The 27,069-nt window shown below is 32.4% G+C and overlaps 1 long non-coding RNA gene and 1 other non-coding gene across 2 annotated transcripts; both read right to left on the bottom strand.

Annotated features, from left to right (window-relative positions):
- Positions 1-437: 437 nt before the first annotated feature.
- LOC112029447 (uncharacterized) lies at positions 438-1,705 on the bottom strand. The gene is made up of 2 exons (XR_010627750.1): positions 1,160-1,705; positions 438-1,066 (listed from the first exon to the last, which is right to left on the bottom strand). It is a non-coding gene; the product is annotated as an uncharacterized LOC112029447 (transcript).
- A 20,861-nt stretch (positions 1,706-22,566) lies between these two features.
- Positions 22,567-24,935, bottom strand: LOC112029446 (uncharacterized). Its single transcript, XR_010627747.1, has 3 exons — positions 24,823-24,935; positions 24,519-24,744; positions 22,567-22,857 (listed from the first exon to the last, which is right to left on the bottom strand). It is a non-coding gene; the product is annotated as an uncharacterized LOC112029446 (long non-coding RNA).
- Between the last annotated feature and the right edge of the window lie 2,134 nt (positions 24,936-27,069).

The following is a 27,069-nucleotide window of genomic DNA, read 5'->3' as shown; positions in this document are numbered from 1 at the left end:
AAACAAACATAAATAAGCTTTTTATTGAGCCAAACCCGAGTTGATCATGATCGGCTTGGTTCATTTACAGCGACTCAGGTAGTCTCCTTCAGTAGGATGGGTCATTCTCATGTAAGCCCATTCACAGTAATGACAAAATGTAAGATGAAAGATCCATAGCTGAGCACCGTCCATACTCAACAAGCCTACACTAGCTTTTGTAGTCAGATATTTTCAAAACCACGTTGTTGCACAAATGGTCATCCAAATAGATCATTGAAAGAGTTCCCTAATGCTTTAGTGAGGGACTAGACTACTTTGGAAAACCATATATTGACATGCACACTTAATCATGAATGAATGGTATCATTGGTATGTATGCCATTCTTTCACCCAATTGATTCTCCAATAGTAGACTTACCATAACGTATAAGAAACCCAATAAAGACCATAAATGATGGTTTCAAAAATTTTCTATTACCATGTACTCATGTCTAGCCTCTCTAAACTACAAAAGTTTGGATTATAAAGTGATTCATAGATGATGGGTACTAAAATGTTAAACGGTTAACCAAGGCTACCACTATACACTGGTTTTCCAAAATTACTCAACTATACATTGGACTGTTACAGTGAGCATATCTAGGTTGTGAAATTAGGGCTTAGCTTTAGGTCAGAAATGAAACAAGTAATGATTTCTAACAAACTGCTGCCCAGCACCCAGATAAGGAGAAAGACTGTAGTTGTCAGCATAACCAAAATGCCCATGGCCTCCATTAGCAGGAACTGGCATTGCTTGGGGTCTGACAGTGGAGACAGCAGTTCGAGCACGTTTGTTTCTATTCTGTGGCTGCGCTTGCTGCTTGCGGGGTGAACCGCTATTATCACATTTCTTCACATCCGGCTGTTTTGGTCCAACTTTGACGGCAGAGGTTGATGCAGCGTTTCTCCTTTCAGCCTTTAGCTTTTCAAGCTCAAGAACACGTCTTTCAATGTCCTTGGGAGGGAACTGGGATTCAAGGTTGTAATCTGTAATTCATCCCAATACGTCTCTTAGAGCTGCTATTTCTCTATTTGCGGCCTTATCCTGTGAGCATTCATTCACGTGTAAGATGGGCAAAAGTATCTAGACTAGGAAGCTGGCATTTCATGGAAAAGGAGGAAGATAGCTATAGGATACCTTTTCTTCAAGTGATTTCTTTCTCTTGCATGAGTTCTTTGTAGAGCTCCTTGAATTCTCCAAGTATTTTTTTAAAAGTGGTACTGGTGGAAACTTGTCAACCAACTTGAAGGCACAAATAAATCTAACAGCCTTAATATAGATCTTCCTCTCAATAAGATTCTTAATAAAATCTGTAAAATATAAAAAAAAAAAATTGCAGGCTAATCAAACTGTCCCATAGAAGTCCCAATATGCATATGATTAAAATATAAGCACCACCTAAATAACAGAAGCTCGTATGGATAAATGCATCAGGCAGACCCAATTAACACATAATAGAAATGACTAGCAAACTAAACACCTAACAAAAATGATATAGGACAAATGGGAGAACTTGCCTATGTGCGCTTGTGGTGGGTTAAAGTTTAGGAAGATCTGTAGATTTTGGGTTTAGAACCTTTTTGAAGAAGGATCAGGGTTCAAGAACGAATATGGGTTCACTAGAAAAGGAAAAATATTTAATTTAGGGTTGAAAAGAGAGAGAGAGAGAGAGAGAGAGAGAGAGAGAGAGAAACAGATATAGAATTTCTCCAAATAAGTGAGTGTTAACACTACACAAAACAGTGTGAATGAACAGTACTTATGAACAGTTTTGTGAACATAATATCACAAGAAAGAAGAGAAAGGGAGGAAACAGAATACTAAGGCCAACTTGCCTATACACAAAACCAATATTTTATTGATCAACTCTGACTTGTTTGAGTATAGTAAGATACTTATATAGACCATAACTCTTAACTTTTCTGAGCAGAAAACTTCTACTTTGAGTAGTAAACCAAACCTTAAATTAAACCAAAACCCACACATATTTGATAAGTAAACAAAATAAGACTTACTTATTAATATAACTAGTCGTTAACCCGTGCGATGCACGGGAAAATTCCAAAAGAGAGAACTCCAACACTTACGCTTACTTATTACACAATCTAGAAACTGTCCTACAGGATATATGTCCTACCTATTTCACAAAAAGCATGAATTTGTTCTAACACATCCGAAATCTCCTTCAAGCATGGTTCCTACAACCCAATTAATGCCAGCAACTGAGTTGGCAAACTCCGCAATTAAATCCACGATCCACAGTTCATGACAGGAGTGTAACACTCAATAGAGCATGGCAGCCATCCACAACGGCTTTCCTTGGCAATGAATTAATTATGGACTATAACAGCAGAACTATGACTATATCTAAATATAATGCCCAAACCTGCATAATAGATGGCTTTGAAAAAAGGCCAGTGCCATGTCTAGTTTTGAGATGAGGGAAACATGAGCTGCAATTGTTGGGCTCACTTAATATTTTAGCTTATGTTTTTTACCATAGTAAAGTTTAAAGATATTTTGGGCTGGTAAGCAAATAAAGTTATTTTGGTATATGTGGGATAAGAATAAGTTGTCATCGGGAAAAAAAGAGTACTATTATTGTATTTATCCTTATTTGTGAGTATTAAATATTTATCCTTATCAATTCCTTTTGAATGGTTCAACAATCTTCTTTTGCTCAAGGCCACATTTCGTCTTTCCTTGACTGGCTCTTCATTCACCTCATTAAAGAGAAGTTCAAATTTCATATAACATTGGAAATTTCAAGTAGAAAAATAGCAAGCATATATTTGGAAGTCTATATTCAATATCTAAAAAGGCTAGTGTTCATTGATCTTTAAAATAGAATTACAAAACCTTATAAGAAAAGCGTACTAGTCCAACAACAAATGACAATGCACACTTCAATAAAATGTGCATTTCTTGTATGGCCAAAATAAAATAAACAAACAGCTACTCAAAAACAAAGCAGGATTGCAATAGCATATTTGCTACACTTTATTTATTTATTTTTTGCACAAAGCCATAATTGAGACATTTTTTTTGTTTGGATAAAATTGCCCACCTATAATTTAAATACATACAATATCATAAGCCCTCTGTTTGTTCTTTGTATAGCACTTTAATTATTAAAAGAAATACATAATTTTTCATTGGGATAAGTTAAAAATTAAATCTATAGAATTCGGGACCTTATCTCCTACAATTGGTGAATATATGCAATACTTACAATGTAACAACTATTTCAATAACAAAGTGTGAAATAATTTTATTTTAAAAACATACACACACAAGCTCCAACTGACAACTAACTTGTCAAACCCTAAAAACATTTATGACCCATTTTCTAAAAACATTCATGCATTTATCATCAACAACCAAACAGCTCCAACTCTCAATAATCATGACCAACCACAGCCTACCCAATTTGGAAAAAAGAAACCATTTTTCCATATACTTTTTTCATGAGAAACAAAGAAAAGAAAAGTTGTGATCTCTCTCCATAATTTGCTCTTCGATTTGTTATACCAATGACATATATTCAAGCAAAGACAATGTCTTGAGGGATCAAATAGTATCTGTGACACTAAGTGGGTAGAGATTGTTTATGACATTGTCATTTACAGATATAGTTTTGAAATCCGGACCATTCAAAGAACCATAAAAGGGAGAGATTTAAAGTTTTTAAAGTCAAACTGAGATCGAACCATAATAATATCATAATTAATTTAATAATTATTTAAAAAATAAATAAATATATTAAATTAGTAAAAATATAAAAAATTGACTAAAATAATTCAAATAAATATAAATATCTATATTTCAAATGTTTTTTTTTTTTTGATAAGTAAGAAAGAAGTATATTTAAGAAACTACCTCATGAAAACAACATAAGGCAAGCATAGGACACAGGGGAGGAAACAAACAGGAAAAACAACAAAACAAACAACAACCAACAAAAACTAAGAACAAAGAAGAGAACTGAGAAACAAAGGGAGAGAGTCACTAGAGGTGAGTCCCCAAGCCCTTGACCAATCAAATAGAGAGCCACTAAAGAAAGCTAGCAACTGGTCATCGGTTTTATCCTTGTCTTCAAAAGTTCGCCAGTTTCGCTCCCTCCAAATACACCACATTAGACAAAGAGGAACTAAATTCCAAATGCTAGAGGAGTGCTTTCCCAACCAATTCCACCAACCAAAAAGCGTATCTGCAATTGATCTTGGCATAACCCAAGAGATCCCAAATGATTTGAAAACCAAGCTCCACAGCTGATGAGCTTTGACACAATGGAGTAGCAAATGATTCACCGTCTCCCCGCTACATCGACACATAATGCACCAGTCAACAAAATCAAAGCCTCTACCCCGCAAATTGTCCCATGTACGGATCTCCCAAACTGCAGTCCAAACAAAGAAAGAGACGCGCGGAGGGGCCTTAACCTTCCAAATACCTTTCCAAGGAAAGATAATAGGCAAGGGACTCCGAAACTTATCATAGAAAGAGCGGATGTCAAAATCCCCCTTCTTCGACAACTTCCACCTCATACGGTCTCCATGCTCTGATTTAGGTAAATTAGAGCCCAAGGTTCGAAAGAAAACCTCCACCTCACCTGACTCCCAATCATTTGGGTCCCTGAGTAATCGAACATTCCAGCTTCTCCCATCCGCAAACCCTAACCTTTCGAGAGAAGAGGCCACAGATGCCTCTCTATAATAAGCAATCCCATACACAGCCGGGAAGGAAATATAGAGTGGTGATTCCCCACACCACTGATCTGTCCAAAATTTCACTCTATCCCCCACCCCTACCTCAAACTGAATGAATTTTCTAAACACCTCCCAACCTTTCCAGATACTTCTCCATAAGCCACACCCGTGGACACTCCTACCCAACTTGGAAGACCAACCCCCCCACTCTTCCCCAAACTTCAGAGCTACAACCCTCCTCCAAAGACGATTCTCTTCAACCCCAAACCGCCACAACCATTTTCCTAGAAGAGCCTGGTTAAAAGTAGTAATTTTCCTTACTCCCAAACCTCCGTTCGCCTTAGGAGCACACACCTTATTCCACCCCACCAAATGAGCTTTTGAATCCCCCCACAAGAAATCCCTTTGCATCTTCTCAATCTTATTAGCCACATGCGAGGGGATGGTAAAGAGAGATAGATAATAGGTAGGAAGACTAGCAAGAGTACTCTTAAGCAACGTCAGTCTTCCACCTTTTGACAGATACAACTTCTTCCACCCAGCCAACTTCCGCTTAATTTTCTCCAATATAGGGTTCCAGATAGAGGGGGACTTATGAGAAGCCCCCAGCGGCATACCGAGGTAGGTCATAGGCAATGTCCCAATCCTACAACCTAGAATCTCAGCCAATGCTTGCAAATTATAAACCTCCCCAATTGGAACCATCTCACTCTTCCAGACATTAACCTTCAAACATGTCACTGCCTAAAAACAGAGGAGAAGCATTCGGACATGAAGGATCTGCTCCACTTCCGCATCACAGAACAGAATAGTATCATCCGCAAACAAAAGATGCGATACACATTCCCCTTCCCCCCTTCTACCATTAGCCTTGAAACCCCTGATCAGGCCGGCACCTTCAATTCTCTTCAACATCCTACTTAAAACCTCCATAATGACCAGAAACAGCATAGGAGATAAAGGATCCCCTTGTCTCAGACCCCTCGTGCTCCTAAAAAAATCCGCTGGAGCCCCATTAACCAAAATAGAGAATTGAACAGTAGAGATGCAAGTGCGAATCCATCTACACCACTTCTCCCCAAAGCCCATTCTCTTCAATAGATCTAGAAGAGCCTCCCAATTCACATGATCATAAGCTTTCTCAATGTCTAGCTTGCAAATGACCCCCGGAGTCTTACTCTTCACTCGACTATCAACACACTCATTAGCAATGAGGACAGAGTCAAGAATCTGTCTACCTCCCACAAAACTATTCTGAGTCTCAGAGATTAGTTGATCTAAAACCGGCTTCAAACGGTTCGCCAAAACCTTAGACAAAATCTTGTACAAACTCCCCACCAAGCTAATAGGCCTGAAATCTCGAATATTGGAAGCATCATTCTTCTTAGGAATTAAGGCTATGAAAGTAGCATTTAAAGATTTCTCAAACTTACTGTGAAGATAGAACTCCTCAAAAACTGCAAGAATGTCTCTTTCCACCACTCGCCAACAATGGTGAAAGAAGGCTAGAGTGAAACCGTCTAGACCTGGGGCTTTATCCTCAGCCAACTCCTTGACAGCAATAAGAATCTCCTCCTTCTCAAACCTCCTCTCAATCCAGGCCCTCTCCAACCCGTCTATCTGATCAAACTCCAAGCCTTCCGCAAAAGGCCTCCNCATCCCTTCTTCTATATCCCATCTCATGTTTGTCAAAAATTTTGTAGATTGAAAGTTGTTAGTTGGTGGTTTCAGTAAAAGTCACATTTTGCACAAAATCTAAGCAGCCTAAGTCACTGGCTTGATGAAAGAAAAACAAAACTCAGTTGAAATTTTTTTACTGAAAAGAGGCAATTACTTTTAGCTGAAAAAAAAAAGAAAAAAGAAAAAGAAAATGCAATCTAAAATTCTTCCCAAACCTATAAAAATAATAATTAAAGGCAACAATGAAAGAAAATGCTCATCAAATTATCATGAAATTTAGACAAATATATATTAGTGCCCAAAAGAACTACAAACAACCATGACAATTAAAAATTAATAATGTACACACAAAAAAAAAAAAAAAAAAAAAGCTTCATGTGAGGATTATGCTTAATTATGCTGTGAAAAGTAAATCATATGGAAAGCAATGAATTTAATTTTATGTATTGAAAACGATTGTGCTACTAAAATCTCATACTACACTCATATGGTTTTTATTTACTTTAAATCTCACTTATCAAAAAATTAATTTTTCGTTCCGAGTGCCATCATCAATTGGAAACAACTAGGGATTTAGTTTCATAGGAGTATATTCTTATCAACAAAAAGATTTTGCCAGAAAAGAATGGAATCAAAATTATTTGGGGTTTATGTGATTTGTGACTACTTGAAACCAAAAAAAGATGGGCCATAATATAGTATTTCCAACTACCATAGTGACTTGTTTTGTGGAAGGTAAATATAATTGTACCAAGCCTAACCTCTAAATCCTATACTTATGTTCAATTATGCACTACATCTAGTCCTAATTGGCTTTTATGTTTAGAATTATATGCAAAACTAAATTAATTAGGCTTCAGAAATAAAATAAAATAAAAAATTCTAACATAATGTTAAAATTTCATAAAATAAACATGAATTCTAATATCAAACTCCAAATAAATTATATAACATGCAATGAAGAAATCCAAAAAAAAAAAAAAAAAGAAACTATAGTAGCAAAATATACAAACAAAATAGTAATTAATAGACATTGACATGCAAAAACTAATATCTAAAACTAAAGAAGCATACCTTGCCCAGAAACTTTTTTTATTTCAATAAGATCAAACCTGGCTCAAAAAACCTTAAATTAAAAGAACAAATTTTAAGTAGATTAGTAAAACAAAGGGCCAAATAAAGAAAATAGGTAAGAGGGAAACTCCTAAAATTAAAGTAAAAACATCATTAATCATTTTAAAAACTCCAAGCGATGAAGAATGGCAATCCCCAACTCAACAACAACTTTGCCAAAGAATGCATACTATGGCACATCAAAAAATGTACCTTCTGCATCCTAGAAGAACTCAAGTAAAAACCCGTCAATTCTCCAAACCTACAATTTAAAAAAATACCCTCCAATTATAAGAAAGACATTTAATGAAATTAATTATTCCCAATTAGAAAAATACACACAACCTTGCATGCTTATATGCATATAGGGTTGGACAATCATAATTCATAAAAGGGTTTTTGAACTAATCATAACTCCCTCTCAAGCCATTTTTGAATTCAAACATATTCCAATTTTCTCAAAAAAAAATTAAAAATCTTTTGCTAAAATCCACATTATAGTAAAACAAAAAATCATTAACTTATTTCAAACAACAAATGATGTAGCATAAAACATAGCCAAACGTGAAACCATATAACTTATTTCAATGAAAAAAATTGGAGTGGCATTTCATGAATTTGCACAAATAAGTCATTCTATCCACTATAGTAACAATTTGTGAATGTAGTTTTATACAAAATATGAATGGTTTTGATTCATGGGCAACTAAACAGGCCTAAGAGATGTGCCTAATGAGGGAAACATGCAAAGAAAAATCCATTATTAGCTCAAATGTTATTTGCCTTAGTCAAATAGTTTGATAGTTGATAGATTAATAATTTCTCTGCAACTAAAAGTAATGGCTTATAGGTATTTATCATCACCAACTCTGGAATGTGACAGAGACTAATTTTACAACAAAAGGCTTGCATTTCTTCACAATGTCAAAATCAAGGTTATTGTTTCAAATTTGTTGTAGATTAATATAACATCGTGGAATCAACCAAACTCACTCAAGCCCTTGACATGTAGATTTGACACAAGTTAAGAGAAGTGTTCAGTTGGTGAATGGTGATATCTTATGTGATTTACATATGGGCTCTATAAAGTTGGAGGAAGCACTAAACATCATGTACTTGTATTCATAAAAGTAAGGACTTCTCATAGCATGAAAATACCAGCAAAAAATTTTAGTTTTTTGTGAAAGACCTGCTGGGGAATGAAAACTTGTAATCATTGTGGATTTGAAAAATCTTTTCCCTTCTTGGCCTATGTTTGCTCCACTGCCTTCTCTCCTTCTCTAATAACCCAAATAGCAAGCCAGAAAAGTTTTTTTTTTTTTTTAAAAAAAAAAACTCATGAAAGCAAAGGAACAAAACCTAGAAACAATTCAGGTAGAATTTGATCATCTAGGTTGTTTCCCTAGTTTCAAAAAATCCCTAAATTGACAACAAACCTATATAAAGACAATAGGATAAGAGATTAGTTGAAGACATTATGATAAGATATTTGTTGAAAATTACCGAGAAAAATGGTTTGATATCGAGCCTGGGTCGGATATTGAAAAAGATTGCATCCATGATCGTACCCTAGCACCATTCTCAAGTTTTCAAGAAATTAAAACTTACAGACTAGTCTGACAGTTGTGAAGAGGCCTCCCTCAAATCTTTCTCCAACTCTCTCTGCATCATATCGGATTCTCTCTCTATGACTCATGGATGTTCCCTAATCTCTATTGATATATGTTCATTTATATCTCTTTCTCTGGCAGTTTTTTTTTTTTTTTATATATATCTTGTGCCAAAAGTTTAGCAGACAATGGAACTCAAACGTTTGTCGATTATATCTCTTTTTCTAGCAGTTTTTTTTTTTTAGTATATATCCTATGCCAAATGGTTAGCAGACGGTGAAACTCAAACGTTTGCATCAAAAATGCCACTATGAATTAATTTTCAAATAAATAATCAATAAAGATTACAAAAAAAAAAAAAAAAAAAAAAAGTGACGTGCTTGCAACAAAAGGAAAGGAAGAAAACAAAGGGTTTCACAAAGGTTTCGGTTGAAAAGCTTTGGGATTGGGCTTTATGGTGGAATTAAATATATAAGAAGTAGGCTTTATGATAGAGATAGAGTTGGAAATTATTTTATATTTATTAGTATTTTAAAATTGATAAAAACTATTTTAAAATTATAGTACAAATTCAAAAAAGATAATAGAAATGACATGGCTGCTGATGTGGCTCAACGTGAGCGTAGCAACATTGAATGCTACGCTTCAGCTTTTAGTATTATATAGATATAGATATAGATATGTTATTACTAAAATGACTATTACCTGAAGGAATTCGGTCTTCAGATACATTTATGGTGACATCACCATTTTCATTTAAAGTAGTGCATATATAGATATTAGAATTTTTGTTTGCAGTCTCACTATTATAATCATGTCATCTCTGTCTAGTGCTCCTCACAAATGGATCATCCTCCATATCTCTTGAATGGCCTAAAGAGTAATCAAATATAAGTAAATCCATAATTTACACACACACACACACACACACACACATGTTAAATTGAAGACTTTAAAAATATATAATAATAAAAATGTAACTTTTTGAAAAACCTACCAACAATACGATGTGAAGGTGACACAATCGTAAATGAAGTAGATCCTCTTTTTATAGAAACCTCTCCTCTTAAAGCATCAACATTGTTGAAGTTAGCATCTACTAAATGACTTCTATTAGCTGCCCAATAACTCATATTCATTTGCCTATCCAACACAGTACCCCTATTCAATTGTAAGTCAGTAGAAATAAGTTGAGTTGTAGGAGCATGAATATTGGTTGGATAATTGCAATTTCTCCTGGATGCAAGAATCATCCTTCTTCTCAATTGTGCATAATAAGAAGACTCCATAGTACCTACAAACCATTAGTTACTAACTATCATTATAGTAAAAAATAATTTCAAATAGTTGGTGGATAATATGAACAACCTCCACTACCAAAAATAATATGAGGACAATTTTAGAAAAACATTTCATTTTAGTTACAATTGACATTTAGACATACCTGAAGAAAACTTCCAGCTTTTGAACTTGCAATTTGATAGATAATCCGCAATAATTTGGTAGACAATATGAACAGCCTACACAACCAAAAAATAATATAAAAATGATTTTAGCATACCGAAACAGAATATAAAAATATTTTACCATAGCCTTTTCATTATATTTATAATTGAGAGTTTGAGATACTTGACAAAACAATCCAGCTTTTGAACATTTAATAGAAAATCTGTAATCAACTGGTAGAAAATATGAACAACCTACACAACCAAAAGATAATATAAAAAATATTTTAGCCTTCTTTTTTGGGGTGCATTCATTTTGCTGTCATCTATTTATAGTGTCTTCTTGGTTGGTAAGTAAGTTCACACATGTAACATGAAGGGCATTTTTCTAAGACTATTTGGAGATTCCTGCCTTTATGCAATTGCATTGAAAATGTAAATCTAAATAAAATATTAAGCATTGTGGCTGCAAAACATAAATAAAAATTATGTGATATTTTTGCACCAGTCATATTTTTCAATAGAAAATATCTAATCTCTGAACATATTACAATCTCATCTTACGGTTATCTCAAAATCTGAACATCATGTGGTTCAAAAAAATTTGGAATTTTTACTAAATTATTTTACAATCTCATCTGATGGTTATCTCAAAATTTGAATATCATGTGGTTTTTAAGTATTTGGAAAAAAATTTTGTATAAAATTCCCCTATTTTCCCAACTTGTCTGGGTTTTATATTCTTTTGTACCGTGGGAATGTAATTCACTAAAATATCATATTAAAAGATAGACCCCATAATTGCTAACGTGACTCCATAGTACCTACCAACCATCATTTACTAACCATCATTATAGTAAAAGATCATTTGAAATAACTGGTGGATAACATGAACACCCTACTAATAATATGAGGACTATTTTAGCAAAGCATTTCATTTTAGAGAGACCTAAAGAAATATTCCAGCTTGTGTGAACTTGCAATTTAATAGCTAATCCATTATAATTTGGTAGAAACCAAAAGATAATATAAAAATTATTTTAGCACACAAAAAGATAATATAATCTCAATTTTATAATAGCATTTTCATTAATTGAGAGTTGGACATACTTTACGAAACAATCCAGCTGTTGAACTTGCAATTTAATAGATAATCCGTAATCAATTGGTAGAAAATATGAACCACGTACACAACCAAAAAAAAAAAAAATTAGCATAGCCTTTTCATTTTATTTATAATTAAAAGTTACAAATACTTGAAGAAACAATCCAACTTAAAAACATGTAAATTAACAGGTAACTTGTGAGCAACTAGTGGTTGAAACAGTAATCAAAATGATGACAGGTGTCCACATCATTCAACACAAAGACCTTTTATGTGATATTTTTGCACCAGTCCTGTTTTTCAATAGAAAATATCTAATCTCTGAACATATTACAATCTCATCTGATGGTTATCTCAAAATCTGAACATCAAGCGGTTCTAAAGAATTTGGAATTTTTACATAATTATTTTACAATCTCATCTAACGGTTATCTCAAAAATTGAATATAATGTGGATCTAAAGTATTTGGAACATTTTTTATTTATAAAATTCCCCCATTTTTCCAACTTGTCTGGGTTCTATATTTTTTCGTACCGTGGGAATGTAATTCAGTAAAATTTCATATTGAAAGATAGAAACCTTAGTTGCTGACATGACTCCATAGTACCTACCAACCATCATTTACTAACTGTCATTATAGTAAAACATCATTTCAAATAACTGGTGGATAACATGAACACCCTACCAATAATATGATGACTATTTTAGCAAAACATTTCATTTTGGACAAACCTGAAGAAATATTCCAGCTTGTGTGAACTTGCAATTTAATAGCTAATCCATTATAATTTGGTAGAAACCAAAAGATAATATAAAAATTATTTTAGCACACCAAAAGATTACATATTCTCAATTTTATAATAGCTTTTTCGTTAATTGAGAGTTGGACATACTTTACGAAACAATCTAGCTGTTGAGCTTGCAATTTCATAGATAACCTGTAATCAATTGGTAGAAAATATGAACAACCTACACAACTAAAACAAAATATAAAAAATATCTTAGTATAGCCTTTTCATTTTATAGCTGTTCGACTTGTAATTTAATAGATATTTCGTAATCAACTGCTAGAAAATATGAACAACCTACACAGCCAAATAAAAATTTAAAAAATATTTTAGCATAGCCTTTTCATTTTATTTATAATTAAAAGTTACAAATACTTGAAGAAACAATCCAGCTTAAAAACGTGTAAATTAACAAGTAACTTGTGAGCAACTGGTGGTTAAAATAGTAATCAAAACGATGACAGGTGTCCACATCATTCAACACCAAGACCTTTTATGTGATATTTTTGCACCAGTCCTATTTTTAAATAGAAAATATCTAATCTCTAAACATATTACAATCTCACCTAACGGTTATCTCAAAATTTGAACATCATGTGGGTCTAAAGAATTTGAAATTTTTACTGAATTATTTTACATTCTCATCTAACGGTTATCTCAAAATTTAAATATCATGTGGTTCTAAACTATTTGGAAATTTTTTTATTTTTAAAATTCCCCCAAGATAATCCATTATAATTTGGTAGAAACCAAAAGATAATATAAAAGTTAGTTTAGCACACCAAAAGATAATATAATCTCAATTCTATAATAGCCTTTTCATTAATTGAGAGTTGGACATACTTTACAAAACAATCTAGCTGTTGAACTTGCAATTTAATAGATAATCCGTAATCAACTAGTAAAAAATATGAACAACCTACACAACCAAAAGAAAATATAAAAAATATTTTAGCATAGCCTTTTCATTTTATTTATAATTAAAAGTTACAAATACTTGAAGAAACAATCCAGCTTTGAACTGAACACCCTACACAACCAAAAGGTAATATAAAATTATTCAAGCATACCAAAAGATAATATAAAAATATTTAAGCATAGCCTTTTCATTTTATTTATAAATGAGTGTTGGACATACCTAAAGAAGCATTCCAGCTTTATTTACAATGAAATTTCCCAACAAAGCAACTCATTCAACAATGTCCTATTTTTTTTGGTTATTTTCTTTGGTTACACAAACTGTTTGGGCAACAATGGAATTTTTCGGCAAAAAAACTCATTAAACAATACACTGCGAAAAAGTAGAAGTAATATGTTCTGACTATGTGCAACTGTATCAAGCTCTGACCGCACGCATATTTGCTTTTTACCCAAATAGACTGCTACCTCTGCCTCCATAGTGGTAATAGCTCTGGATCTATCTATGACACTTGTGAACCAAGGAGGCACATGGCTGATGTACTTCGGTTATTTACTGTGCGTTACAAAAGAGAATATGCAAAATCATATCCCAAAAGGCATATGGGATACTATGGAAGGTGATGATGTGGCTCTTGCATCACAGCTTGTGGCAAGAGACAATGGTTCAGATGAAAGTTTAAAGGTATAAATGTTGAATTGGGAAATTTTCTTCAACTGCTACGATATTGCCTGATTTTGCACTACATGATTGTCACACTATTTTTGGCTTATCCCTACCTAGAACTTCCCCCCACGTTAACCAAACCAAACTGAACCAAATCAACAAATTAAGCTACAACCCAACTCAAGTTAATAAAACCAACATCAAGTTACTTAAAGCGGCTATACAATTAACTCTTAACAATAAACCGTAAATAGTTCAAAAAAAACTACCTACCAAAGCAGGAAAATGGTGTGCAACAGATTTTTACATGTACAAAATTACTTTAATGTCTTTGTAAATTCATTATCATAAAAGTAAATATCTTTTGAGACATGGTCCAGGCATTACAATCCAGTCAAACATGCTAAGCACCTAGCAAATATGGGAATCGATGGAATCCACATCAATTAATTTTCTAATGCCCGCAACCACCAAGCTCTCTAAACAACTTAGATATCCAACCAACCTTGTCACCTTCTGGAAAACTTCAATTAGTACCACCACACTAAAAACTTAGTTTTCATAATCAATGAAGTTGCTCATTAAATGAGATTGAAACTATGAGGGTAAGGGTAATTCAAAACTTACAAACCAATGTTGAGTAGCCTAGTTGTTTTCCTTGCAATTTCTAAAATAATTTGAATTATTTTTAACTGAGCTTCCTCTCCCTCCAATCACTTTTCTGGCATGCTGTTCTATCCTTCAGAGTTGGGTTTCTAAAAATTTTATGACTAGATGGTAATAAGCCTAGTCATTGCTTTTGAAGCACTCACTTTGTGTTAAAACCTTCCACTACCTATTTTGATCTCCCTTTGTATATGGTGCAATTAAATAGTCTGAAATTTTAATCAAGCATGTGAATTTGGGTCAAAATTTCATAAAATAACATATTGCTCCACAATTGATTTTCCAACTGCACCTTCCTTTTGAATGAGATCAAATACCTTTTTTTTTTTTTTTTTTTTTTTTTTTTTTTTTTTTTTTGTACTTCGAAATGTATTATGTATATAACCATGTTTTGAAGCTTGGCCTTTGGTTGCAATTATTTCACAGAATGGACCTCACAAGAAGACTAAATTACTGAACTTTTTTGAGAATCAACTAAATTATTGAACTTAGGTATATAAGGTTACATTCAGGAAATAATTAATTAACCATGTTCTAAGGCATTGGCATGGTTGCTGAAAAATGTCCTACACACTAATCTCAATGTTGATTTCTTTTTCCTTATCTTATCGTGCTTAAATAGTAGTGACACGGCATAGATTTTTAAAAAGTCTGCAATTAATTTAAACTTCTCAATTTGACGAAAATATCGCACCTACAATAGTTTAGGACATGCCCATTAGGAAAAAATCACAAAAGATCCAAAGAATTTTCCAAACAACTAAATAAATAATTTGGGATACATCTCAGGGCTAAAAATGACTAAGACACATAGTTTACTGCTCAAGGCACCGTTCAAGGGACTTTGATGGAGACATATGCAGGAAAATTATGTAGAATTATGCAGATCTAATATCAATTGTTGGAAGTGGATATCAATCTAAATAATGTAGTATACGATGGACGCATCAATGATAAGTACAATCTATTCAATCCAAGAAATGGAGTCTTACATGTTGAAATACGTTGGAAGGTGATTTGAGACATGCCACCAACACTTTATACTTCACTAAACCAAGGTAAAATAAAATAGTTTTTTTGGCTGTTAAGTTATAGCACTATTGAGCAACATAAACAGCTCCTTTTATTTTTGAAACGACATTCAGGCAATCTCACAAACACATCAATGGCATGCCAAGGATTATGCAGTAAAATTATGCAGAATTATGTAGAAAAATTACAGCAAAAATTGAAACACCGAAAACAATTTGCTTTGATTCTAAAACCCAATCCATGTTATACAATCATGAATTTGAAGTACGATCTAATATCAATCTAAATGATGTAGTATACAATGGACGCAATTTTGAATTTTTTTGGGTATTATGAACATTCTTTAAATTCTACTGTAATGTTTTGAATATTAATATTAACATTCTGGAACTAATGTACTAGAAGTGAATAAATTAATCAGCATGGTTTTGGGAGCTCTCAAAGATTTTACTGTGTTATGATAAATTCTTTATTTAATGAAAGTTGGGATATAACATTGAAAATTTTGGGTTTGACCAAAGAGTTTGGTGAAAGATTGATTGCAAAGATGAGGCAAAATCATTTGCAGATTTCATGGAAAATAGAAGAAAGAATGGTACGTTAGAAATGGTCTAAAATATCGATAATGAGCTGCCTAGTGACTGTTTATATTTTATTAAAAAAAATTGATTATCAAAAATATTATATTTAAATTTTTTTTAAGTTCCTCTTCAACCAATTGTACTAAAATAACATTCACACGTTTTCTCATGGATCTTTCAACAAATACACAACAAATAAATTGTCACAGCCTCACAGGTAGAGACACCTACATGCACTTGGCCACATTTTATATATATATATATATATATATTTTTGGATACAGGGTACAAAACAGAAGACAAAAAACAGAGTCTCCAACGAAAAATAGCCTCCAAAAGAGAAACAAAGGGGCACACTTTATTGCTTTTGGCACCCATGATGGTCGAAATTACATTTGTTTTTATGCACTTGGCTCCTTAGCTTCTAACAACAGTGGAATCCATTTATCATAGTTTGCAGTAGATAAAAGGAACGATATGCATTATTTTGACTACAAAGAGTGCACTGATTGTAAAGACAGAGTTAAGACAGTACCTTTTGCCCATCAATATGAACTTGAAGAAGTCTCATTCTCTTGAGAAACAACCGCTACCATTGGATTTTCTAAAAGGCATTGGAAATATAGAGGAATTTGAGGCACGTTCACTTGCATCACTCCTTCAAGAATTTGAACTACCTGCCACCAACACTTTATACTTCACTACTTCAGAGCCTTACATTCTTCCAATAAGCCACAACACATTAAAAAAATGAGACCTCAGATATTCCCAAATAAACCAAGGTAAAATAAAATAGTTTTTTTGGCTGATAAGTTATTGCACTATTGAGCAACATAAACAGCTCCTTTTATTTTTGAAACGACATTCAAGCAATCTCACAAACACATCAATGGCATGCCAAGGATGCTCGTCTAATATAAACACAAACACGAACAAACGAAAAAAAAAAAAAAAGGTCTCATATTAATATAATAGAAGTTTTATTTTAAAACAATAAAAAAAAAAAAAAAAAAAAAAGTGAAGCCTCAAGTTTGACTTTGAATGATATATTCAAAATTTAAATAATTCATAGCAATAGTAAATGTCGGTTAGTTTTTTTTTTTAAATGATTGTAAGGTGTCAAGTTTATTGATACAATTTCGAAACTTTTATTAAGGGAAAAAAGGTTTTTTTTTTTTTTAATAAATACAACAGAGGTCTAGTAGAGGTCTAGTAATACCTATAATTAATAATAATTACTAATTAGTTTAGTGTTTTTCAAAGAATTATGACTATAAGCCTAATTAAGTTGAAAGAAAATTCAATTAGGTCTTAATTTGAAATTATTGGAGATTTTTTTTTTAACCATTAATAATATTTAATTTATATTGGAATTAAATTATTAAAATTATGTATTTAAGTACATATTTTTAATCATTCTAAAAAAATATTTTTAAATGTAATTATGTATATATATGGGCTTACAAACTACTTAACATTTATAAGTCATCCTTAAGGGATTTTTTTTCTTAGGATTATTTGGTGTATGTTAGATGGAGGATACACAGATCCAAGCAAATATATGACTTTTAACAAAGAAGTATCTGTATAATGATAAGCCATCAATGCAAGTAGTGTTGGTCCTGTTGGAGAAAAATAATGAAATATAGAGAGAAGGCAAGGCACTTCAGAGTTGGCAGTGGACCACATGTGTTGAGTCAAATTGTGAGATCATAGCTTCTTTTTTTTACTTATGTTTGTTTTTGATAATCTAAATATTTGATAGCTAGACAGAATTTGAACCTATATATCTTTAAAATATCATGAGGTTACCTACCAACTCATTGAGTTATATAACTCTCGGTAAGACCATAGCATTTTAGAGAATGTCCTCCTTGTAGAGCTCTCGAACCATTAATTATTAAAATAATAATAACGAGGATGCAACATTATATATATATATATATTATTTTTAGAATCCCAACAAAATGCTTTTTTGATCAATTCAAAAATAAAATGGTCTCGAACTACGATAGGATTTACGCATCTCTCCCAACCCAACCTGACATCATCAATTACTCTTGCTTTTCTTTTCTTTTCTTTTTCTTTTTTTTTTTCTTTTTTTTTTAAGATTTATTTATTAACTAAGAAGCAATGTTACAAGGATTGCACTCGCGAGGAGTGCCTAATTGCAAAACATCACACATATATTTTACACAAACATAATTTGGACATTTAATATATCCTCTGAAACTATATTTTGATACTTCAGTCTCTTCTTTGTTAGTTCATCTGCTGCGTCATTTGCTTCACAAAAAAAAAACGTGATGTGGAATGAACGATTAATTCTTGCTCAAGTAGTATTTTGCAATCCAAAGTCAAAAAAAAAAAAAAAAAGTTTCAATCTTAAAGAACCATATATTGTTGCCAATTGCAGAGAATTTTAGAGTCAATTTCTAGGTTTATATATTTATATTCTAATTCCCAAGCTATTTTTATTTTATTACTCTTGCTTTTCTGGTTAGAGCATGTGTAACGGTGTTACTATTGCGCTTAACAGTTAACATATACAAAACAAGATCACTTATACTAGTAGCTAGCATTTTAATATCATCAATCACATGGCCAAAGAGAACTTTACATCATATATATATATATATATAGTCAAACAAAATAATTTTACCCATATTGTAAAAATCTAAAAGAGACTATCTAAATGCTACACTACGTGAGCAATTTAACTGTAACTACTTTTTTTTTTTTGCTTACAAATATATAAATATTAAAGACTTGTATATATTTAAATTGGAATAAAAAATTCATAAGAGTACACGTATCAATCTATGTATAACAGCATAAGGACTAATTTTCATCAAATTCTAAAAAATTACCCACATCAAACTATGTAAAGATGTGTAAATATAGAAAAGTTACATGGTTATTATAGTTAGGTAAAATGAGAATTTTATTAATTTTTTCTAGAGAAAGGGAGAGGGTTCTAGAGAGAGGAAGAGAGAGAGAGAAGGTTGAAGGAAGTAATAATTTTTTTTTTTTTTTGAAAAGTGAATATTTTATTGAAATAATTTTTTAGAATTGATAATCTGATGTAGGTGTTTTTGAATAATAATTGTGTAAAAATAGAAAATTAAGTTCCTATATTAAAATAAATAAAAAAATGCTCAAAAGGGCACTCGTAAAAAAATGGGGTTTTTTCATTTTTGTTGTGAGGATTTAGGCTAGTTTATTTTATTTTATTTTATTTTTATTTATTTTTTGGATATGGGAGCAGTAAGCTTATTAGCTCGGGCTGTTTAGGCTTTAGATGGTGTGGATTTTGTTATATTCAGCATATCCTTATTTTCTTATTTGGGCTTCAGTGATAGTTTTTGGTAACTTTATTTATTTGGGAAAAACTTCGGTTAGATGTTGTATATTTGGGGAAAAATTCTCTCTCTCTCTTTTTTTTTTTTTTGGTTAGTATAATAATTTGATAGAAGTAGAAGGATTTGAAAATTTGATGTCTTTATTGGAAACGCCTAAAGGTGCTAGTTAAACTATAATTCACTATCAATTTTTACGTGTTTCACTTTATAATCCACTATCACAACTTAACATATTTTTTAAAGTCACATTATTATTATTTTATTTCCTTATAAAATAATTAAAGTTTAAAATATAAAAAATATAATATAAAACACATGAAATACTATAATCGGAGATAAATTGATTGAGTAATAAAGTGAAAGCAAATGTCAAATTTATTTGGTATTTGACACATCTCAAGGAGGTGATTTTTTGCGTTTAGTGTGCTAAATGCCAAAATTTAGCATTTAACTCACTGATGCTAGTGCTCTAACAACATCTAAAGTTAAGGGTGAGTGGGATTTTATGGGTATGTTTGTTGTAGTTGATGAGGTTGGTGTGGTGTGGTGTGGTGAGAGAACTTGAGTTTTAGGCTTGGAGGGCATTAAAGTATTGTGATTTTGATTTGGTTTTGGATTCAGCTTGGTGCTTTGTCAACCTTAAAGTAAGACTTTAGACGAGATTGGGTGCTGTCTTTGTGTTTGTGTATGTGTTGATGTGTTGAGGTCTAAATGTAATACCTGAGCTGCTGTGTTGGTGCCTTAAAGTTGATTTGTTACGGTGTTGTCCCTTTGTTGTTGGTGAATGGAGTATAGTGAAGACCTGGTGTGGTATTTTTTGTGCCTTTGTGACCTTTTGAATGGTTGGGGATGTGGGTGAGTATTAAGACTTGAAGTTGAAAGTTAAGAGGAGAGGGAGAAATAAAAATATATGCGTGTGGAAGCTTGAGGAGTGTAAAACATAAATAAAAAAGGAAAAAAGGCAGCATGTGATCCGAAGGAAAAGTGCTCTTACTCATTTTGTTTTTATTACAAAAGAATGCTACTCCATATATAGAAGAATATGAGTATAAGAAAACAATTTGAAAGAAATCACTAGGACATACTTAGGTATTCTAAAGTACAATAATTCTTAAAATGCTTATCAAACTTATCATTTATCTACTTTGTAGATAAACTTATCAAACTTATCACTTATTTACTTTGTCTACCATGTACAAGAAAGTGGGGAGAGAATATATATTTTTAAATTTTTATTATTATTTAAAATTGAAAAAAGAAAAAGAAATCGATTAATTTTTTTCAAAAATAAAAATTACTCAGAAGAGTAATGATTATCACACCCTTGTTGTTGTACATACTTCATTCGCTCCTTTAAAATTGTATTGTGAGAATATGATTTCAATTAAAATTGCAAAATCGTATTTAAAAGTGTGTTATAGTAACTGAGTAACAAGATTTAGCCTTAGAAAAGCGTCACATGACACATCTAGAGAGTAGAGAGCACATTATAAGAAGATTGGACACATCTCAAAGTAAGAAACACAGTACCTCTTTTTATAAAAATCAACCCTCTATTTATTTGGAAAGATAAAGTTTTCTGAAAAATACTTAATAGATAAAAAAAATTGCTTAACGATTTTAAGAAAAACTAGGGTCAATGCTCAATACTTGATAATAAGATGTTTTTGTAACATTAATAATTGAGATCTTATTGGGGTTTCATTTCAATGTCCAGATATGGATTTGGAGTCCATTTGCCTTCTGAATGAGCGTTGAAAATAGCCTCCTAGCAAGATTTGAAGACCTAGTTGATATTTAGAGTGGCTTGTTTTTTAAATTGCTGCTTTCTTTCATTCGAGGGGTTTGCACCCAATACTGTCAGGAAAGAGATGATATGGTTTTCTGCTGCAATCTCCAATCAAAGCTTCATATGCTGGCTAATGGTCAAGAACAGGTTATAAACCTGTGATAAGCTTGCTAATGGGGTTACAATATTTATCTCCCATGTTCTGCATGGGAAATTAACTACGTCGGTTTAGGAATAGCTTATTTAGCTGAAACTAAAAACTTTTTGCTAAAAGTACTGTAGATAAAGTAAAAAAAGTTGCTTAAATAATACAGTAGGACCCATTAATAGTACCAAAAAAATGCAATGAGACCCGTAAATAGTAGCAAAAATAAGCTAAATACTGACAAAAATAAGCTAAATAGTAAAAAAAAACTAACTTTATATGCCAAACACAACCTTTTTTATGAATGTTCTTATACTAAATGATAGCAGTAAGTGTTAAATTTGTGCTTAATCAACTGGCATTTGAGTGATTCAAATGCTAGGTTATAAACTCAGTATTCTCACTAAAGCAAAAGAGATTTCAAGTCCGTCACATTAATGCTAGATTGGGTTGCCTTCTGGCTGCAACTTTTTTAGTTTATAACGAGAACTTATTATTTTCACTATAAGATTATGTATAATTTTTTGAAAACACCATCTTTCAATGTACAAATCTACTTTTACAGAGCTTATTTTCAAAACAAAATACACTAATAAAAATAAACTAAACCAATTGCACAGGGCGGTCTACTAGAAACAAAAGGATTGAGTTTGGGACAGGTCCAAACTCTAGCCCAACTTTAAATTCAGCTGCTGTAAGCTGATCCAACCATTATGAATACTCCCAAGTCAATCAGTACAAGGAAAAAAATAGGGACGAAAAAAGTCATACAGTATATCTGCTGTATGAAAGTATTTTGAATTATATCCACAGCAGAACAGCTCAGTTATCAGTACCTTGTTGAGGCTATGTTTCATTATAAATGCTAAAATGCATGAAGGTTAATTGTTGCACTATTAATTACTTTAACATTCTTCTTACATGGCACCTTCATTACTGAAAAAACAATCTGGTAATCAACCAAGCCTCTGCAATATTTGTATCAGAAATTCAAGATATACATGCAACAGAGATTCCCCCCTATATATTCCTGAGTTTTAATGTGAGATGGCCTGATATTGAAGCGTAGTTCACAAATCAAGTAACTGTTGTTCGAAAGGGAAAGGGGAAGATCACAAGTCCTAATTTAAACAATAGTCAATACTTCAAACTTTAGTCCTAGCCCCAATCTTCTGTTGTAGACTTGTACTGCTCATTAGGCTTTTATGCGAACCACAAATGAACCTGTTCAATAATTTTTAAAAAGCATGATTACAAGAAAGCATGCAAAAAGTAGTACCAAATGGACATGATTTATAAATGGAAAGGCTTAAATTTTAGGTTAAAAACAACTCATGATGCATTCATCTAAAAGGACCAAAAAAAGTAACCAGAACACAATAACAAGATAATTTTGCAGTAGTGCCAAACACAATCGAAACATATTAAAGATGATTTATTAATGACATTAAAGATATGCAAGTCACATCAAATGGCATAAAATCAAGATAGAAAGTGATAGTTTTGTCAACAAAGGATAATGAAAAAACCAAAGATATGTATGAAGTACTACTTCGTCAAAAGTAATTTTGCCTGGATCATTATCATAGATGATCCTGGTTTTCTTCCTTTTTCCCCTGAACTAGTTGTGCAAAGGCACACTCAATAGGAGGTTCTGGGGAAGAATGATAAAACCAATCAACTCAGTCTAGTTCTTGCTATGTTGCATGCATCCTAATGGTAGTTTCAAGCATTCCATATGCAATCTCGGAGGAAAACAGTTTCTCACACCCTCATAACTCATAAGAGATGCAGTATGTTGATAACAGGATGCAACAAACAGAAAATTTCATATTAGAACAATATAGGGTTTCCCAGGAAAAGCAACGAGCAAAAAGGCCAATAAATATGAAAAAGAGGCATGCAGGATTTGCACATACCAATATGCAACCAATGAGCTCCTAATAATCTAGAGGAACCCCTAATAAAATGATTTTGAATAAAATACTACTGGAAAGTTAAAATAAGGGACAAAATACAAGGCGATTACTGCTAAAAGTTTTGAATGATGAATGAGGAAAAAGGCGGGGAATGGATAGTAGTAGGGTAAGGCAAAGGGAAAAAAAAAATTTCAAAGATCAAATATTGAAAATAAGATGGAATATGGAGGAGATTAGGATTACAAAGAAGGATATTGTGGAGAAAGAAAATTTACCCTCAGGAAAAACATATAAACATATTAGTAATATACACCACAAGTGGCTAGTATAAGAAATCAGCTATACAAAAGATGTGAAAACAGTCTATGAACTAGCTAGATTAAACATCAAGTACCTAATACCTATAAAATAATACCAAGTTGAAAATACACAATAATGAGTCAACGCATTAAAAACCTAACATAGATGAACTGAGGGGAGCTTATAACCTGAATGAGATCAATAGGACTACTTAGAATTAAAAGATATGAATATCAAAGGGACTACTTCCCTTAATTGTTTCTTTTGTTCAGATTTGAGACATTAAAAGATATGAATATATATGAGAGGACTCAGGATGATTTGCTCAACTAAGTATGCAAAATATGAAATATAAATAAACAGAGGAACATTATGGCAAAACATATACATGTGAAAGGAGAAACAATGAAATTGTAGAGATCAGTGTAGGTATTGCCATAATCAATTTATCCACCTTTACTAGGGAAATGAGTGAGTAAGCAAATCCTGAATCACAAGCGAGAAGTCATAAAGCATGTTTCCCTTCATGAATGGATAAACAAATAAATAATGATTATCATGCAGTGTCTTGAATGACAAAAGAAAGCATATCATGGTATTCTTACAAAAAAAAACAACGTGCACAAAAGTATTCACAATCTAAAGCACTCAATAACCAGTGCTTACATGTAGGAAGGTTGGATATATCTGCAGTAACTGCACAAGGAATTCCCAAATTTGAAAGAGCACCCCTTATGATTCCACATGGGAAATATAGATGCATGCTAGTAGCTTGTGCTGCCTTGTTTTCGGCTAGAGGATTATCTTGAGATAAATCTCCATTTTCAAGAGATGGATCAATTGACATACATGCAAGCCAACGAAATCAATTATCTTGCAAGACAAACGTACCCTACAAGGAAAAAAAAATCCATTTTCTTAAATTCACACAAAACATATAATTATAATCAGTTAAAATATTTGAACTTACTCTATGATTGGTCTTCAAGTTGTCTATTTGCTTCTTGAAGAGCTCAAACTAGAAGTCCTTGCAGATGAACTTGATTGCCTCTAGATGATCACTGAAACGAGGCCGCTCCATGGTATACCTAAAAAGAAATAGTATTTTTACTATTGCAAGCAGCATCTTTTGGTAAAGCATGCTGAGAACTATACCGAATATCAAATAATCACTAATATATACAAATATGCATACAAAACTTACTATATCAGTAATAACTAATAAGTAACAAGATCTAAATTAATTACATGAACCCTATGCTGCTGATAGCTTCAAACAAAGTTTTTTCTGCTGTTCTACCACTCCCTTGTATATTCATGTTAGATTCAATGCTACCCACCTTAAATAAAGAGCTAGAAATCCCTGACAAGATTTTAGGAGCAAAACTAAACAACAGCTTCTCATCAATGCCTTAATTGCAACCACATCCAAATAATCATACACACATGGTGGTCAATTGTTAGTACATCCCCGTATCAGTAACCACACAATTGGTTAGCTAAGAATCAAGCTTTCACCTTTAAAAGGCAAGCTTTTTTAAGAACACATTTTTATGACATATAACACCCATTTCAAAGAACTTCAAAACAAGTCAGTTTAGATTTGCTTTCAATAAGCAATTATATAATCCTTAAAGCATTCGCACCAACTTGTGTAAAAATTCCTGTCTATTTTAGTATAAGAACCTACTTTTTTTATTTTACATACTCACTTTTCAAAACACCCCACCACCCTATATCAGATTATCTATTTTACGCTCCATTTCATTAAAATATTAATTTTTCTTTTTTTTTTTTAATTAATTTTTTCTCTTTCTTCACACACAACCACCACCATCCACTCTCTTCTTTCGTTCCCGAGATACTTAAAGAATGAACAACTAAATGCAAAATGAACAGGTAGTGTAAATTTACACGATCCTTGTAGCAAACTTGTAAATTTACACAATTATACACGGACTGATGAAAGTCATTTTTAGGCAAAACTTTGCAAATTCTACATCTTTTTCTATTATACAAGGATGGACTGATGTGAATGCTCTTATAGTACTAATGCTCAAAAGAAAAATTAATCCCATTTTGCAAATCCATATTATGTATAAGCAATTTAATCAATTTTCCCATTTGGGCTTTCTTTTCTTTCTTTTTTTTCCCCTGTTTCATTTCCATAGTCCTAAATCCTAAATAATTAGTACATCAACTAAGGAAAACTAAAAAAGTTTTTAGCAAACTTTTAATTAACAAAAAATTAAACTAGAACTAAAATATTAATTCCATAAGACTAAGTAGAGTAGATCCTAAACACTTTCTCAAACCCAAACAAAAAACATCCAAGAATCTAAATCATACTAGTAACCTTTAGGTTGTGTTTGGATGGCAACATTTGGAGTTGGATTTGGATTTGAAATCTATTGATTTGAAATCTCTTAATTTTAAAATTCCTTGTTTGGGTCTTTTTAAGTAAAGAATGATTTGAAATTCCTCATTTGAAATTTCATTGTTTGGATATCTAAATTTGGATTTAGATTTGGATTTGAAATTAAGATCAATAAAATATAGTTTATGATTATTTTTTTTCTTAATCTTTTCACATTTTAATTTTAGTAACATTTTTAATAAATGCACAAGGTAATATTGATAATTATGCAAATAAAAAATATTAAATTCTAAGCATAATTGACAATCTAACCTTTTTTCTTTTATGCCGGTTTGAATAGTCAACCATTTGTGAATTAAAAAAAAAAAAAAATACAATAGTTGGTGGGCAAATATTGGTTTGTACGCCAATAAAAAATGGGTTAAATAAAGATCAAGTTGCCTAAAATTTAAGAAGTGCTTGACAACAAGCATAAGTGGGTAACAATAAAGCAAGCTTTTAGTGGTTTAGAGTAAAGCTCACCACCGCTCGCCGCACCTACTGGTGTCGGTATTCAGAAAACGCTGCCGACCACACGCCGGACACCTGCGGTGGTGCTCTACGGCGGTCAGCTCGATGCGGCGAAGGTCGGTGCTATCGGTGGCGGGTGGTGGCTGAACACGCCTACTTGAGAGTAAAGCAAGGTAGTACATCATCTACAAAGAACTGAAGAAGAAGAAGACTTCAGAGCCAAAAATGCAGATACACGGCATTTGCAAAAACGCAGAGAGAGAGAGAGAGAGAGAGAGAGAGAGAGAGAGAGAGAGAGAGAGAGAGAGAGAGAGAGAGAGAGAGAGAGAG

This window comes from Quercus suber, unplaced genomic scaffold (genome assembly GCF_002906115.3).
Source record: "Quercus suber isolate HL8 unplaced genomic scaffold, Cork oak 2.0 scaffold_30, whole genome shotgun sequence".
In the NCBI taxonomy this organism is placed as follows: domain Eukaryota; kingdom Viridiplantae; phylum Streptophyta; class Magnoliopsida; order Fagales; family Fagaceae; genus Quercus; species Quercus suber.
Note: the sequence above shows the minus strand (reverse complement) of the source record. Positions and strands in the feature narration are given on the sequence as shown.